Source organism: Hevea brasiliensis, chromosome 16 (assembly GCF_030052815.1).
Source record: "Hevea brasiliensis isolate MT/VB/25A 57/8 chromosome 16, ASM3005281v1, whole genome shotgun sequence".
Classification (NCBI taxonomy): domain Eukaryota; kingdom Viridiplantae; phylum Streptophyta; class Magnoliopsida; order Malpighiales; family Euphorbiaceae; genus Hevea; species Hevea brasiliensis.
Genome location: NC_079508.1, coordinates 13,836,319 through 13,853,771, shown reverse-complemented (window position 1 = coordinate 13,853,771; position 17,453 = coordinate 13,836,319).

Genomic DNA, 17,453 nt, shown 5'->3' with positions numbered 1-17,453 from the left:
TTCTGCAGAATCAGTTGCAGGGTATCCGGATTGGGGCCAAGTTTTGGTCCTCTTGCTTTGGTCTTTTGGGCATGGTTTCTTCAGCAAAAATGTGCCATTATAAGCCTAGTTTCATGTCCAATTGGCCAAACACCAATTGGACCAACACAGCCAAAGTTATGGCTGTGTAATTGGACTGGAATCTCAGTCACCATTCTGCTGTCTTTAGGCAGCCTACCATTCCACTTTGCCATGCCATTTTTCAGTCCAATTTATGGTCAACATACCTCAAATGGTCACTAATTGACCATTAGAGTGTTCTTTAACAATTTCATAAGCCAAATCAATTTTTACTTCTCAAAACCCTAATGTCCAATTCAATTTACCCATAAACCTCAATTAGCACACTAGTTCAACATCCATGCATATTCATACCTTAAACATCATTTCTAGCCACTCTAAATTCATTAAAACAATCAAACTCATCCTTCCTTAGGGCTGACGAAAATTGAAGATACTCTAACATATATGATTTACTTCAAATTCTTACAATTTCTTAACTTAAAATGATGCTCTAGCAAGGATTAAAGGAGTGAGAGTGAAAGTATAGCACTAACCTCACTTAGGAGCTTTTCAAAAGCTCAAATTCTTCACTTTCTTCTCTTCTTCTTGGCTGCCAAAAGGTTTTGCAAGGTGTAAGAACAAATTTTAGTGAAAGGTCTCTAGGGTTTTAGGGTGAAATGAAGGAGGAAATTGAGCTTTGGTTGAAGGATTAATGGAGGTTTAGGGCAATCAAAGGTTTCGGCTGCACTTGAGGAAAGAGGGATGGCTGCTGGTTTTTGGTCTTCCTTAGTCTTTATTTATCTCTTTAATTAGTTAGTCAAATGGTTGCTTAATTGTGATTGGTTGGTAATTTTAAATGACATCACAATGATGTCATAAATTGCATATATTGTATTTTTCTTTTCTTTCCTCCACTACTCATTTCCAATTTAATTTCTAGTAATGTTTATTCATATTTTATGTCATAATAATTATTTACTCGACTGGACAAGTCGGCCAAAAATCACCTCTGAAGGCAAAATGACCAAAATGCCCTCTGTTTGGCTTAACGGGTCAAAATTATCTGTACCGATTGAAAAATTTTTCTAGGTATTTTCTTGGCATTCTAATGCCATGGGAACCTCAATAACCCTTCTCTGGAGTCCCAAAAATTATTTTATGAGTTTTTCCCCTGGTCTAGGGCTCCTCGTTGCGAGAACCGCAACTTCCCTCTGGTTACCCATCGCTAGGGCACCGGCTCGTTTAACTTGTTCGTATTTTATTTCTAAAATTTTTACTAAATTTTTCTTATCAATATTTGAGTTAATTATGGTTCCTCACTTTAGTTTAAATATTTTTTTGGACGTTCTAGCTGTCCGGACCGACACCGGTCACCGGAACAGTAGAATGTACGGAATTGCTATCGGGAGGGTTTTACAACTCTTCCCCTCTAATTTAAATTTCGTCCTCGAAATTTACCTGATGCAAAAGGTTGGGGGAACTGTTTCCTCATCGTCTCTTCACTTTCCCAAGTTGCCTCCTCGGTGTTGTGGTGCCTCCATAGCACTTTCACCAGTGGAATCTGCTTGTTCCTCAACTCTTTCACTTCCCGAGCCAGGATCCGTAGAGGTTCTTCTTCATACATCAAATCCGGTTGTATTTCAATTTCATACATGTGAAGGATCTGAGCGGTATCTTCTGAGCATGGATACGTGAAACACATTGTGAATCTTGTCTAGCTCTGGTGGTAAAGCTAGCCTATAGGCCACTGGACCCACACGTTCAATGACTTCATATGGGCCAATGAACCTAGGGCTTAACTTACCTTTTCTTCCAAACCTCAGTACTTTCTTCCACGGTGACACCTTGAGGAACACTTTGTCGCCAACCACATATTCTATTTCTTTTCTCTTCAGGTCGGCATAAGATTTACATGCATGCAGGCAACCTTCAGATTAGCTTTGATTAGTTTCACTTTCTCCTCAGTCTGTTTCACCAGGTCTGGCCCTACCAGCTTATCTTCGCCCAATTCAGTCCAGCACACTGGAGTTCTACATTTTCTCCCATACAGTGCTTCATATGGGGCCATTTGGATGCTAGCTTGGTAGCTATTGTTGTATGCAAATTCTGCCAGTGGGAGGTATCTATCCCAACTTCCCTCAAATTCGATGACACAACTCCTCAGCATATCCTCAAGGACCTGACATATATTTCATGTTATTGTTATCATTTTAGTTCAATATTTGTATTAATTCAATTGGTTCAATTGTTTACCTGGATTACTCTTTCTGATTGCCCATCCGTCTGAGGATGGAAAGCTGTGCTGAAGTGGAGTTGTGTACCCAAGGATTCATGCAACTTCTTCCAAAATCTCGATGTGAACTTTAGGTCTCGATCAGATATGATGGAAAGTGGAATTCCATGCAGTCTAATTATCTCACTGATATACAATTCTGCTAACTTCTCCAGTGAGTAGTCAGTTCTAACTGGCAGAAAGTGTGCTGACTTAGTCAATCTATCTACTATTACCCATGCTGCATCATGTTTCTTCCGGGTGAGAGGTAGACCACTTACAAAATCCATGGTGACCCGATCCCATTTCCATTCAGGTATGCGTATAGGCTGTAGCAAACCTGATGGAACTTGATGTTCTGCCTTGACTTGCTGACATGTCAAGCATTTAGTCACATAGTCAGCTATGTCCTTCTTCATACCAGGCCACCAATACTGGAGCTTCAGATCATGATACATCTTTGTACTTCCTGGGTGCATAGCATATACACTGGTGTGTGCCTCTTTTAGAATACGGCTTTCAATTCCCATTATCCCGTACACAGTCTTCCTTTGTAGTGCAGACACCCATCCGCTTTCACCTCATAGTCACTGTTTTTCCCTCTGGGATTTTGCTCATAATAGCGAGTTAATTTTCATCTACTTTTTGACCATCTAAAATCTTTGTCAGAGTTTGGCCTCACTTGCAACTCAGCCAAAATAGCTCCATCTCGAATCAAAGATAGACGGGCATTCAATGATCTCAAAGCTGTGATGGACTTTCTGCTCAAAGCATCAGCAACTACATTTGCCTTCCCAGGATGGTAGTCAATCACACAATCATAATCCTTCAGGAACTCAATCCATCGTCTTTGTCTAAGGTTGAGCTCCTTCTGGGTTGGCAAGTATTTCAGGCTTTTGTGGTCCGTGTAAATGTAGCACTTTTCACCATATAAGTAATGCCTCCATATCTTCAGTGCGAAGATAATTGCTGCAAGCTCTAGATCATGGGTAGGGTAATTCTGTTCATGTGGCCTTAGCTGCCTGGAAGCATAAGCGACCACCTTCCCCTCTTGCATCAATACACACCCTAACCCATTATGAGAGGCATCACTGTAGACCACAAAGTCCTTTCCTGACACTGGCTGTGTTAACATTGGTGCTTCTGTCAACATAGCCTTCAACTTCTCAAAACTGGTCTGACACTTATCATTCCAATCAAAATTGACATTCTTGTGTAACAACTTGGTCATTGGAGCAGCTATTAAGGAAAATCCCTTCACAAATCTCCTGTAATACCCAGCTAGCCCCAAGAAGCTTCTGACCTCAGTTGTATTTTCGGGAGGCTTCCATTCCATCACTGCTTCTATTTTCTTGGGATCCACTCTAATCCCATCAGCTGACACTATGTGTCCAAGGAATGCAATCTCATTCAACCAAAAGTCACACTTGGACAGCTTAGCATACAGCTTCTTTTCTCTCAGGGTTTGCAGAACAATCCTCAAATGTTCATCATGTTCTTCCCTGGTCTTGGAATATACCAAAATATCATCAATAAAGACCACTACAAACTGATCTAAGTGTGGATGGAAGATACGGTTCATAAGGTCCATGAATGCCGCTGGTGCATTTGTTAGGCCAAAGGGCATCACTAGAAACTCATAATGCCCATATCGGGTCCTGAATGCAGTCTTTGGCACATCTGCATCCTTCACCCTCAACTGATGATACCCTGACCTGAGATCAATTTTAGAAAATACTCCTGCTCCCTTCAACTGATCAAACAGATCATCAATTCTAGGCAACGGATATTTGTTCTTCACTGTCACTTTATTCAACTGTCGGTAATCAATGCATAGCCTCAAAGTCCCATCCTTCTTTTTCACAAACAGCACTGGAGCTCCCCATGGTGACACACTGGGGCGTATGAACCCCTTATCAAGCAACTCTTGCAACTGAGTTTTCAACTCCCTCAATTCAGTGGGTGCCATCCTATAAGGAGCAATGGAAATAGGTGCTGTACCCGGCAGTGTCTCAATAGAAAATTCAACTACCCTTTATTGTGGCAAACCGTGCAACTCTTCAGAAATACCTGCAGGAAGTCTCTTCGTGGGTATGTCACTCAAGTTTGGCTTAGCCTGCCTAGTATCCACCACATGTGCTAGGTAGGCTTCACAGCCTTTTCTCATCATTCTTCTTGCAACTGTGGCTGAGATGACATTGGACAAGAAATCTGTCCTTTCCCCCACAACTGTGATCTCATTACCCTCAGAAGTTTTCAAAGAAATTCTCTTCAATTTGCAATCAACTATTGCCTGATGACGTGACAACCAGTCCATTCCCAAAATCATGTCAAACTCGTAGAAGGGCAACTCAATCAGGTCTGCCAAGAATTCAAACCCCTGAATCCTTAACGGGCAACCCTTGTATACCTTGTTCACCACTACACTGTGACCCAATGGATTAGTGACCAGAATGTCTTGGTCACTCTCCCCTATTAGTATCCCCCTTTCTACGGGTAAGTTGATGCAAATGTAGGAATGAGTGGATCCTGGATCCACCAATGCATGCACAGGAGTATTGTAGAGGGAGAACGTACCCCTGATGACGTCCGGGGCATCTTGCTCCTCCTGAGCTCTCAGGGCATAATTTCTGGCAGGTGGTCTATTATCTGGCCTTTCTGCTGGCTCAGATGCAGGCCTCTGTGATGGTCCAACCGCCTCAGATTTACCAGATTTTCTACCTCTCTGTGGTGCAGGAGCAGGTCTGTCTGCTTGTTTAGAGCAGCTATAGTAGTTCTACGTGGGCAGTTCCTCAGCTGATGCTCTGTCGACCCACATCTTAAACAGGCACCAGTTACTCTCCAACACTCTCCCTTGTGCCATTTCAGACAGTGTGGACATGCAGAAGATGTTGGGGCTGGTCCCCTGAACCCCATCCCTGGAGAGCTGCCCACAGATGGTGTGGACTGACCTCTCCTAGGGGTGAACTGTGGCCTGGGCCCCTGAGACTGACCCTGACCATGTGGCTGACCTGAACTCTGTGCAGGTGGACCTTTGAACCTCTTCCCAGATGCAGGAGCTGAACTAGACTGACCTGGGCCCCTCTTCTGCTGTCTATCCCTTCTGGTCTGCTCACTGATTCTCACTTTTTCAACCCTTATTGCAGCTTCCACTAACTTGCTAAATTCTGTGATTCCCAAGGCAGTGAGCTGGATCTTGATGTTATCATTTAGTCCCTCTTCAAATCTCTTACACCTTTCAACTTCATTAGGGACTATCTCCCTTCCGTAGCGGCTTAATCGGACAAATTCCTTCTCATACTCGGCCACTGATAGCTGTCTCTGCCTCAGGTTAATGAACTCTCTTCTTCTCTCTTCCAGGTATACAGTACCCACATATTTCTTCTTGAACTCGGAGAGAAAGAAGTCCCAAGTTACAGCTTCTGGCTGCACTTCACTGGACACAGTGTCCCACCATTCGTAGGCATCGTCTTGCAACAAGGATACTGCAGCTTCTAGATTTTGCTTTGAGGTGCAGTGGAGTTGTTTTAAGACTCTGCCCGTTCTGTTCAACCAATTCTCGGCTGCAACAGAGTCATCTTCTCTCTTACCGAAAAAGTCCACTGCTCCAAACTTCCTTAGCCTTTCCAGGTGTGATTTCTACTGTGGAGCTGGTGGTGGTGGTGGTGCTGGCATTACTCCGGTCATTTGTCTAAAGAAATCGGCCATTTGTTGGAACATGGCCTGTGGAGGCTGAGCAGGCTCGGCTTGAGCTGGGGGAGCAGGTTCTCCCATGCCCCCAGTCTCCGCTGCTGCAGGTGGAGCATGACTCTCCACTTCCTCCTCGACTGCTCTTTGAGATGAAGGGTCCATATCCTATTCAAAATAAGAAAGACAAACAGATCTGCATTAGTGTCACCTCGACTCTTACAAATGCAATGCATGGTATGGACTCAATCTAGGACCAGAAACGCCTAAACCGTGCTCTGATACCACTAAATGTGACACCTCTTACCCAGCTACAGTGTATCCGAGTAAGCTATGTCACACGGTGTACCGGAACACCCTATCTTATCTCACTCATTTTTATTCTTTTTAATTCATTTTCATCATAGTTTTGAATATAATTTGTGAAATATAGTTCATTTAAGTCATTTATTGAAATTATAAATTATTTGAGGTTCCGAAAATTTTTAAAGAAAATCCGGCAGAGTACCGGCTAAAAATGGAGAAAACAGTTCTTCGGAACCTGTGAAAAACACTTCCAATAAACAAATTCATTCATTCTCAACTCCAATATCATCACAAAACTCAATATCAAGATCTCAACATTTCAATTTCAATTCTCAGTCATCCATCACATGTGATGATCACATATATATCACAAATAAACATTTACTTTTCCATTTACAAATACAATTTTCATAATTTACATGAACATCAATATACATTATACAAGTTTAATTACATATAAGAAAATCAAAATTAATTACAGAATGCCAAAATGACACCTAGTGTCCTACCAATGCACTGCAGAAGTTGAGGTGACACGGACACTGAGCAGAACTGCAGGATAGACTCACCCAGTCTGTGGTCTACTGGGCTCATGATCTGTATCTCCAGTACCGACGTGTGGCAAAAACAACGCGCTAAGCAATAATGCTTAGTGGTGCAATAATAAAATAAAAGAAAATAGCAAGAAAACAAATATGTAGGGAATGTGTATGATTCATTTGTTTAGTATGGGTATATACATTAATTCATTAACTTTGTTCACTTTCATTCATTTGGTTGCCCAAGTAACCTACACTAGACAACTGGACTGGATAACGGGTAAACTGGCACTGGGTACCTAGTACCTCGGGCCGTCACACCATCGGTCACATATGCATCTCCCGGTGTGCAACAGCTAATAAGCTGTAATAACATCAGGCACAAGGCCAAGTCTCAATACAAAGTCAGAATGGCTAAAAGCCATAAAATCACCGAATGGCATATTGCCATGTGCAGTACTGCTAACTGAACCCTATTGGCATGCCAAACTATCCAAACCAATCTTGTTAGGTATACTAGGGCATTCGATACTTTAAAATTCTTCAATCTTTGAATTTCAAGTTTCGGTGTTACTATTCACCTCTATGGTCAACTAAAATGTTGACTTTTAGGTAGAAATTAGGTACATTGGTTTTGGCACTCCCAACATACCACATTTTGCTTTTAAAACTTGTTGGAATTGGTCACCATTACCATTTCTAACTTAAAACCAAGAGGGCAGAAAATTTCAGTTTTTGAAGCATATGTTTACTGTTCCATTAAACACTGTTGCAGTGGGAATTTGAAGAAATGACAAACATGAAAGTTGTTCCTTATTTTGTCTAGTTGAATTTCCTTTTTTGAATCACTCCATTTGGAGTTTTGTAGCTCCAGATATGGCTCAAAAACCACAGCTGGCCGGATTGCCAATCTGCAGAATTGACCATATCTACAGTAACATGAACAGTGATATGATTGCATTTTTGAATTGGTTATGGCCATAATTTGGGGTAGGTTTCTTCATGAAAGTTGTTTGTATATGTCTTAACTTGCTGCTGTAAAAATTTCATGTCAAGTGACCAAATATACCGTGAGTTATGGCCAAATGAACAGTTACTGTTCATTTGGTCATTCTGCAGAATCAGTTGCAGGGTATCCGGATTGGGGCCAAGTTTTAGTCCTCTTGCTTTGGTCTTTTGGGCATGGTTTCTTCAGCAAAAATGTGCCATTATAAGCCTAGTTTCATGTCCAATTGGCCAAACACCAATTGGACCAACACAGCCAAAGTTATGGCTGTGTAATTGGACTGGAATCTCAGTCACCATTCTGCTGTCTTTTGGCAGCCTACCATTCCACTTTGCCATGCCATTTTTCAGTCTAATTTATGGTCAACATACCTCAAATGGTCACTAATTGACCATTAGAGTGTTCTTTAACAGTTTCATAAGCCAAATCAATTTTTACTTCTCAAAACCCTAATGTCCAATTCAATTTACCCATAAACCTCAATTAGCACACTAGTTCAACATCCATGCATATTCATACCTTAAACATCATTTCTAGCCACTCTAAATTCATTAAAACAATCAAACTCATCCTTCCTTAGGGCTGCCGAAAATTGAAGATACTCTAACATATATGATTTACTTCAAATTCTTACAATTTCTTAACTTAAAATGATGCTCTAGCAAGGATTAAAGGAGTGAGAGTGAAAGTATAGCACTAACCTCACTTAGGAGCTTTTCAAAAGCTCAAATTCTTCACTTTCTTCTCTTCTTCTTGGCTGCCAAAAGGTTTTGCAAGGTGTAAGAACAAATTTTAGTGAAAGGTCTCTAGGGTTTTAGGGTGAAATGAAGGAGGAAATTGAGCTTTGGTTGAAGGATTAATGGAGGTTTAGGGCAATCAAAGGTTTCGGCTGCACTTGAGGAAAGAGGGATGGCTGCTGGTTTTTGGTCTTCCTTAGTCTTTATTCATCTCTTTAATTAGTTAGTCAAATGGTTGCTTAATTGTGATTGGTTGGTAATTTTAAATGACATCACAATGATGTCATAAATTGCATATATTGTATTTTTCTTTTCTTTCCTCCACTACTCATTTCCAATTTAATTTCTAGTAATTTTTATTCATATTTTATGTCATAATAATTATTTACTCGACTGGACAAGTCGGCCAAAAATCACCTCTGAAGGCGAAATGACCAAAATGCCCTCCGTTTGGCTTAACGGGTCAAAATTGTCTGTACCGATTGAAAAATTTTTCTAGGTATTTTCTTGGCATTCTAATGCCATGGGAACCTCAATAACCCTTCTCTGGAGTCCCAAAAATTATTTTATGAATTTTTCCCCAAGTCTAGAGCTCCTCGTTGCGAGAACCGCAACTTCCCTCTGGTTACCCATCGCTAGGGCACCGGCTCGTTTAACTTGTTTGTATTTTATTTCTAAAATTTTTACTAAATTTTTCTTATCAATATTTGAGTTAATTATGGTTCCTCACTTTATTTTAAATATTTTTTCGAACGTTCTAGCTGTCCGGACCGACACCGGTCACCAGAACAGTAGAATGTACGGAATTGCTATCGGGAGGGTATTACAGGCAGAGCATCAAGTACCAACTGGGTTGTTACATCCACTGTCAGTGCCAGAATGGAAATGGGAAAGAATAACTATGGATTTTGTAATGGGACTTCCGAGGACACAGAGGAGTCATGATGCAGTATGGGTAATTGTCGACAGACTGACTAAGTCTGCTCATTTCCTGCCAGTCCGAATGGACAACAGTTTAGACAGATTGGCCAGGTTGTACATCGATGAGATTGTGAGACTTTATGGAGTGCCAGTATCCATTGTATCAGACAGAGATCCTAAGTTCACTTCTAGATTCTGGGGTAGTCTTCAGAGAGCCCTAGGAACTAGATTGAACTTCAGTACTGCATTCCACCCACAGACAGATGGCCAGTCTGAGAGGTTAATTCAGATCTTGGAGGATATGCTACAGGCTTGTGTGATTGAGTTTGAGGGTAGTTGGGATACACACTTGCCTTTGATTGAGTTTGCTTACAACAACCGCTACCAATCAAGCATTGGGATGCCTCCATATGAAGCTTTGTATGGTAGGAAATGTAGAACCCCGTTGTGTTGGGATGACGTGGCTGAAAGAAAAATGATTGGACCCGAAATTGTTCAACATACTGAAGAGAAAATCAGGGTGATTAGAGATCGACTTAAAGCTGCATCAGACCATCAGAAGTCCTATATTGATTTGAAAAGAAGGGATATTCAGTATGCAGTGGGTGAGAAAGTTTTCCTCAAAGTTTCTCCTTGGAAGAGGATTATGAGATTCGGCAGGAAGGGGAAACTAAGTCCTCGTTTTATCGGGCCATATGAGGTATTGGAAAGAGTGGGTCCTTTGGCTTATCGTTTGGCACTACCTCCAGAGTTAGAGAAGATACATAATGTCTTCCATGTGTCTATGTTGAGGAGGTATCGATCAAACCCATCTCATGTACTACCAGTAGAAGAAATTGAAGTGAATCCAAACCTTACATATGAAGAAGAACCATAAAGATTCTGGCTTATGAGGTGAAACAGCTACAGAACAAGCAGATACCATTGGTAAAAGTGTTGTGGAACCATCATTCGGGCCAAGAAGCTACTTGGGAACGAGAGGAGGACATGAGGAGACAGCACCCACAGCTGTTCTGAGATTGATACCAGGTAAAATTTCGAATCGAAATTTATTTTAAGGGGGGGAGAATTGTAACACCCCCGTTTGCATAACCTGGTAGATTTCACTGTTCCGGTGACCGGTGTCGGTCCGGACAATTAAGGGGATTAGAACCATACTTAAGACAACTAGAGAAACCATAAACACCAATAATTAGTGATTTCCAATTAGTTAAGTATAAATAAGAAAAACAGAACATAAGAAGTTAAACGAGCCGAGAGTCACAGCGATGGGTGACCTCCTCGGGAACGACTGCGAAGTCATTTTAAACTCAAATTTTGAACCGTAAAATGTGACGCTGCGGTTTTTAAGACCATTATGAACACAGTGGAAAAGAGAAAATCATAAAAAAGAACTGTTAAGCCAGTCAAATAATTAGGTCAGGGAGCCGGAAGAAATATGGAATTATTTGCAAACCGGGATGAACCGACGAGGGGCAATTTGGTCAATTGACCCCGAGAGCTGACTCTTGACCTAACTGTTAAATAAAATCGGAAAAAAGAAAATTTCGGGATCGAGAATTAAATTAAAGAACTAATAGAAAAATAGAAAAAAAAAAGAGAAAAATGAAAAAGTAAAAAGGTGATGACATCATGCATGACCTCATGCATGATGTCATAAAAGAATTAATTAAACTATTTATTAAATGGGATTTTATGGTCTTCCATTAACTAAAATAAATAAAGAAAAGAAATGAAAAAAATCAATTTTGGCCTTCTTTTTCCTATTGTGCCGCCCACCTTTCCCTCACCTCTCCATTGAAGAACTCCATTAAAGCTTGAGTTAAGCTTTCTTCCAACTACTTCAATACACTTTGACCTCAAAATAAACCATAAAAACTTGTTAGTTCAATTTGAGGAAGCTTTAGAAGAAAGAAAGAAAGGGAATAAGGGAGTGAAATTGAAGAATTGAAATTCAAGTGGAGGTAAGCAATTTACTTTGAAAATTTTAGTTTCTTATTTATGTGTTTAGTTCAAGTAACTTAGATATTAACTTAAAATTAAAAGAAAAAGATTGTGAGGGACCAAACTGAAATTTCTTCCAGCTTAGAGGGAGTATGATTTTGTATGGTTTGAGGGTTTTGAATGAGTGTAGAAACCTTAATTAGTTGAATGATTAGCATTAAAACCATTAAATGTAGTTAAATACAATGATTTAGTGAGATTAGGGTTTGAATGTTAGGGTTTGTGAACCAAAATTTGGAAAAATGCATAAATGATGACTTTGACCTATTTTGAGCTGAAAAATGGTCAATAATGACCAAAGGAGATGTGTTTGAATTGTTGGAAGTGAAGCCAAATTCGGAGGTTGAATGGTCATGCTGCTGGCAGCATGACCAAACCAACTTTGAAGGACCAAAACGGAAATTTTACAAGTCCAATTGATATGCCATCAATTGGAGATGAAAATAGACATAAAATACCACAATTTTCATTAAGGAACCATGGCCAAAAACTGACTAAAACTTAGTGAACCAATTGACCAAAGTGAAATGAGGGCAGGCTGCCACTGTACAAACTGACCAAATGAATAGTGTTTGTTCATTTGTCATAACCCGAGCTAGGCAGGTCAGATTGACCTGAAATTTTACCAGTGGTTAGATCACATATAGACCTAAAACTTTCGTGAAGAACACAAGTCCATATTCTGCCAGCACCACCCAACTTTGCCCAGAAAATCTGGGTTATGTTCCATCCGGCAGCCCTGATTCAAAGGGGCATAACTTGAGCTACAAAACTCCAATTGGGGTGATTCAAAAATGAGAATAAACTTAAGACAATAAGGAACATTTTCTATGAAGGAAGTTTTGCCAAATTCCAACAGTAAAATTGCCAATGGAATAGTGCAACTTGGAGCACCAAAACTGAAAATTTGACAATTTGGCCAAAAGGATTTAAGCTTTGAGAAAATGACCAAAACCAACAAATTTAATGACCAAGTTGTGGTATGTGGGTGAAGTTGGAGTTCCCATACCTATTAAGCCTTAGAAAGTCAACAATTTGACTTGAATAGTATAGTGAATAGTAACTCGAAACACAAAAACTTCGAGAACGTCGAATTTAACACAATAGAACTAGTAAAAATGAAGTTAAATTTATTTTTGGATTTATGCTAAGTTATGGTACTGAAACACTGCGAAAATGTGTGTTTCAGTTGAAAAAGACTTGGAAATTCGAAGAGACTGAGTCAAGGCTTCAAGGCGACTCAAGTCAGGTTTGTGCACAATAATAATTGTTTAAATATTTTAATCTCAAAAATTTGACTTCTTTGATTAATTATGTACTGTGTTGCCATTTTATAATCGTAAATGTGACTTTGGAAAGTGATCAGATTTCTCATAAATTGTTTGCATAAATTGTTTTGAATGGATTTTATGTTCACACTTAGCATAACAGTACCACATTATTCCTCCTCCATTTATGGGGTTGAAATCGTTTATTTTCCTCCCTCTCTGGCTTGCCAGTTGAGGTTGTAGATCGAATGAGTACTCATTAGCTAGCTAGCCACCTCCCTCATTGATTTCGATTAATGGGGTTGAGATTGCTTTGTCGTGGTGTACAACGCGGCATTGATAGGAAATTTTGTGTCATGGCTTAAGTTGTGTATGACTTTGGCAACACTGTGTTTATGAAATTGTTTGACTAAATTATGTTTAATAGATTATTTGACAAGATGATGTTATTATGAACTTTAATATTTGTGAAATGTGATTAAGAAACATTTAAATTGTGTTTGGCAATGAATGATTTAATTATTGCATTTTAAATTTTTATTGTGCATCACTGAGTATTTTTATACTGAGCGATAGCTTATTTTGTTGTCGCAGATAAGAGCAAGGAGAAAGCAGCAGAGTGAGCTGTTGTTAAATCGAGGACTACTCTGACCATTTTGTACGGGTATTATTTTATACCCTTGTAGATAATCTTGATGTAAATATAAAAATGTTGTATGTATCAATGTAGTTGAGCAGTTGTATATAAATTGTAATAATATTATTTTGGATTTTCTTCTATAAATTTAATATTTGTACATATAAATTTCCTGCTTTATGCTTTGTGAATGGAAATATTAAATATTTTGAGATGAGAAATCTTGAATTGTATTGTGAAATTATTTTGAAGTGTGTTGAACTGAGTTAATTGAGTTATTGAAGGTTGGGAGTTGTAAAATATTTTTGGAAGTGTTTTTTTTAGGTAATTGAAGAACTGTTTTCTCAAGTTTTCAAACGGAACTCTGTCTAAATTTTTATAAAATTTGCAGCAAAATTTAAAATGGACAAAATTTTTACTAGTATTTAAGCTTTGAATAAATGGTTTTTAATTCTCACTAAAATGCTCATCACTTCCAAAATGTAAGAAAATCGTTTTAAAGTCCCTTGTAGGGTACTTAATGGGCTATCGGTAGGTGAAGTTCAGTAGTTCATTAAGTATTCTACGGGATCATGTTATGCCTTACGGAGGGGTAAGGTGTGACATGTTGAATGTGTAAATTGGTATGAAGGATGATCATTGACTTTAGGAGACTAATTTGATTGATTTCTTATTTATTTTTATGGGATTCTAATAATTATTTTTAATTTTTACAAAGGGTTGTATCATAAAGTTGTTGTGATAGTCTTATGTTGTAATTTATTTATTTGAGCCTACATTCTCAATCCTTTTATAATTTTCTCCTAGGTATGCAAAGGATATGTGGTGTAATTGGCTTGGTAGATTTTACAAGAAGAAATGGAGTTCAATCATTAATGGAGATCAGTGGGAGCACAAAGATTCAAAAGTTGAAGATTTGTGATCAAAGCTTCAAATATATGAATGTTAACTTAGGATGCCCTTGAAACTAATCCTTATGGCTAGGATTGGATTCCCATATAATAGTCTATGATCATGCTGTTTGCTGGTTTTATAATCTTGCAAGTGCAGGGATCGCTAATAAGTAATAAAGTGATGAGTAAAGTATCGTTCCTATGAGAAATTTATAAGTGTAAGTACTAAGCTAGACAGCAATTTTGACTGTTTAAACTATCAAAAGTTATGAGGGAATAAAATTTAAACTAGTGCTGAATAACTATGGGAAACAAAGGAAAATAAATCCGAGAACTTAAAGAGAATTCTTCTTGGATAGACAATTCCAGAATTAAGATTTCACACCTTAACCCTGTTATGATTTTAACTTTGTTTTATCAATGGAATGAGTGTTGTTACTTTGATGGAAATTAATCCTAAATTATCCTAGATCCTCTCTCAAAGTATCTAAGGTGTATTTTAATTAATTTAAATCCTACTTTATGGTGATCAGTCCTAATTATAATCCCTTAAGGTCTGTGATTAATTACGGAGTTCCACAAAGGTCATCAGCCTATCTCTAGATCAAATTTCCTAGGTTCAAAATCTTGATTTTTTGATATTAATCTTCTCCTTTCAGTTCTTCAACTAATATCTTACATCATAGCTAAGTGTATACCAACACATAGCATGCATTAAGAACACAAGAAATTGAATCAAAGCTCAAAACTGAATTCCATAAAACTCAATATATATCCATAATAAAAATTAAGAATGCTACTCTCCTAGTTCCAAAATTAAAGGAACTATTCACTCATGGTGAGTTTAACAAACATAATGTAACAAAAATAAGAGAACACAAAACTAGTTTGAAGAATTAGAACAAAAGATCCGAGAGAAAGATTCTGTAGCTTTGAACTTATGGAACTTGTTAGTAGTATGCCCTAGAGCATATCATTTAGTATGTATCTTGTAAATATTTTATTAATAAAAGGCATTTTCACTTTTCTGTTTACATAATATATTTATGTGTAATAGAAAAGGTTCATTGATATTTTGTTAGAAATATTATTCTTAAGTTGTTAAGAATATGAGTGACAGTATTTCTAGCACAAGGTATCATAAATTGGTGCACAATCGAGGATACTTCATTGTAAGGAAATGACTTATCTAGAAAGATTGTAATCATCTTTGTTCCTAAGTTAATTATATGAGATGTAAATAAGATGGAATGGTGAGTCTCATGCCATATAACAAACATGATAAGCACTTATACATGATAAGTAGGCCAAACCAGTGATATCTATGACAAGCACATGGAGTTTACTCTTGTCAATGTATTGTCATAAATCATATCAGTGCATATAATCTTTAGATCTAAGATAGCACAGTTATCTTGTATATAGGTGGTTTGAGTTTGATACTTCTTTCATACTTGTACTGTGTATGGGTATATGGGCATGTGTTGGCTCCTACTAGTTATATATGGAGGTAGGTGTTGATCAAGATGGAATCTGTTACCTAAGTAAATAGGAATAAAATCCTATATTCATTTAATTGTTCTTGATGTTTCAAGTTCCTGGCTAGGACATATAGATTTATTCAGAAAAGAGTTTCTGATGAGAAAATTTTTTTAATCAAGAACTGGAATTAAAAGAGAACATAATATTTATAGCAAATTGGGTTTGACATAAACCATGACTCCATCTCGAATTGGGATTTTGTAACAGAGAGAATCTAGTGCATGGTAACATATGATTATAGGTTCATTTAAGATAAACCTTATTACTGATTGGGTGGCTATGGCATGCTATGCTAGGTGTTAACCATAGTCTATGAGCTGCATAAAATGATTTAGAGAAATCATTTATGGTAAGAAAGAGTTCTGATGATATTAAGAGTTAATATCATGTCTCATTGTCAATTAGTGATGAGCCTAGTAAGTCACACACATACACAAGTAATCACCAAATTAAATATGATTTAATTAATTAATTAAAGAGTTTAATTGATTAATTAAATAGGTTTGGTTTGCAATTAGATTGCAAAGTCCCTAGCATAGCTTGAAACCAAATCTAAGTTATTGGATGTATAGTATAAGTTAAATTTATATTTAAAGTGTTTAAATATGAATTTAATTAATGAGAAATTAATTAACTAATTTATATTTGATATAAATTGATTAGAAGAAGAGAAATAATTATTTTGGGTTGAGAACTCAAAATTAAGACACAGGGGTAATTTGGTCATTTCATAGGGTGACATGTGGCACCATGAGATGGTGACATATGGCACTACACATAAGCTTGCCATTTGTCTTTTAATCATGTAAGATGATTAAAGTTAATATTAAATATAGGTTTGACACTTGGCACAATGTAATTGGGTCAATTAAACCTAGAGCCAATCAGAAGTTGACATGTGGCAAGGGTTTTAAGTGGTAACCTAGCTATATAAGGGAAAGGATGAAAAAAAAAATACAAGCTGCTGGTTTTTATTTTGTGCCACCACCTTGGAGACCTCTTCCCTCACATCTTCTTCATCTCTCATCAATTCAAAGAGATTTGCCAACAATCTCTTAAATTAAAAATACTAGAAATCGTTTCTAGTATCCTGTTTACATCTGTAATCTCTTTAAAGGCAAAACCTGAATTTATAATTGATTGGAAAGGCTTGAGAAGCTGTTCAAGGGGCTGCCAATGGTGATCTTGGTGTGGACAAGGTAGAGGGACAACATCTGGTGTCCTAGGCGCATCCCAAAGGTGCCAAACACACTGCAGTGCATCAAAAGATTAGTGCACTTGTTCTTGATCTAATCTAGGGTTCTAATGAATTAATCTATTAATTCTAAAATCTTAAATGGAAAATGTAGATCCAAAAACATATTAAAAGAGTTTTAATATGCTGTTTATCATTGAAATCAAATAGATAAAAATGAATCTTGCATAATGCATGTGACCCTAGATGAAAAATTTTTTAATTTAATGATCTAAACTTGTGTTTTTTATGCTTCCACTCCTTCAATTGGTATCAGAGCCACTATATTTGCCATTTAGATTGTTTAATATATGGTTTAATTGTGTGATTTGATCATGAGATGATTATTCATTACTGGTTGCAAA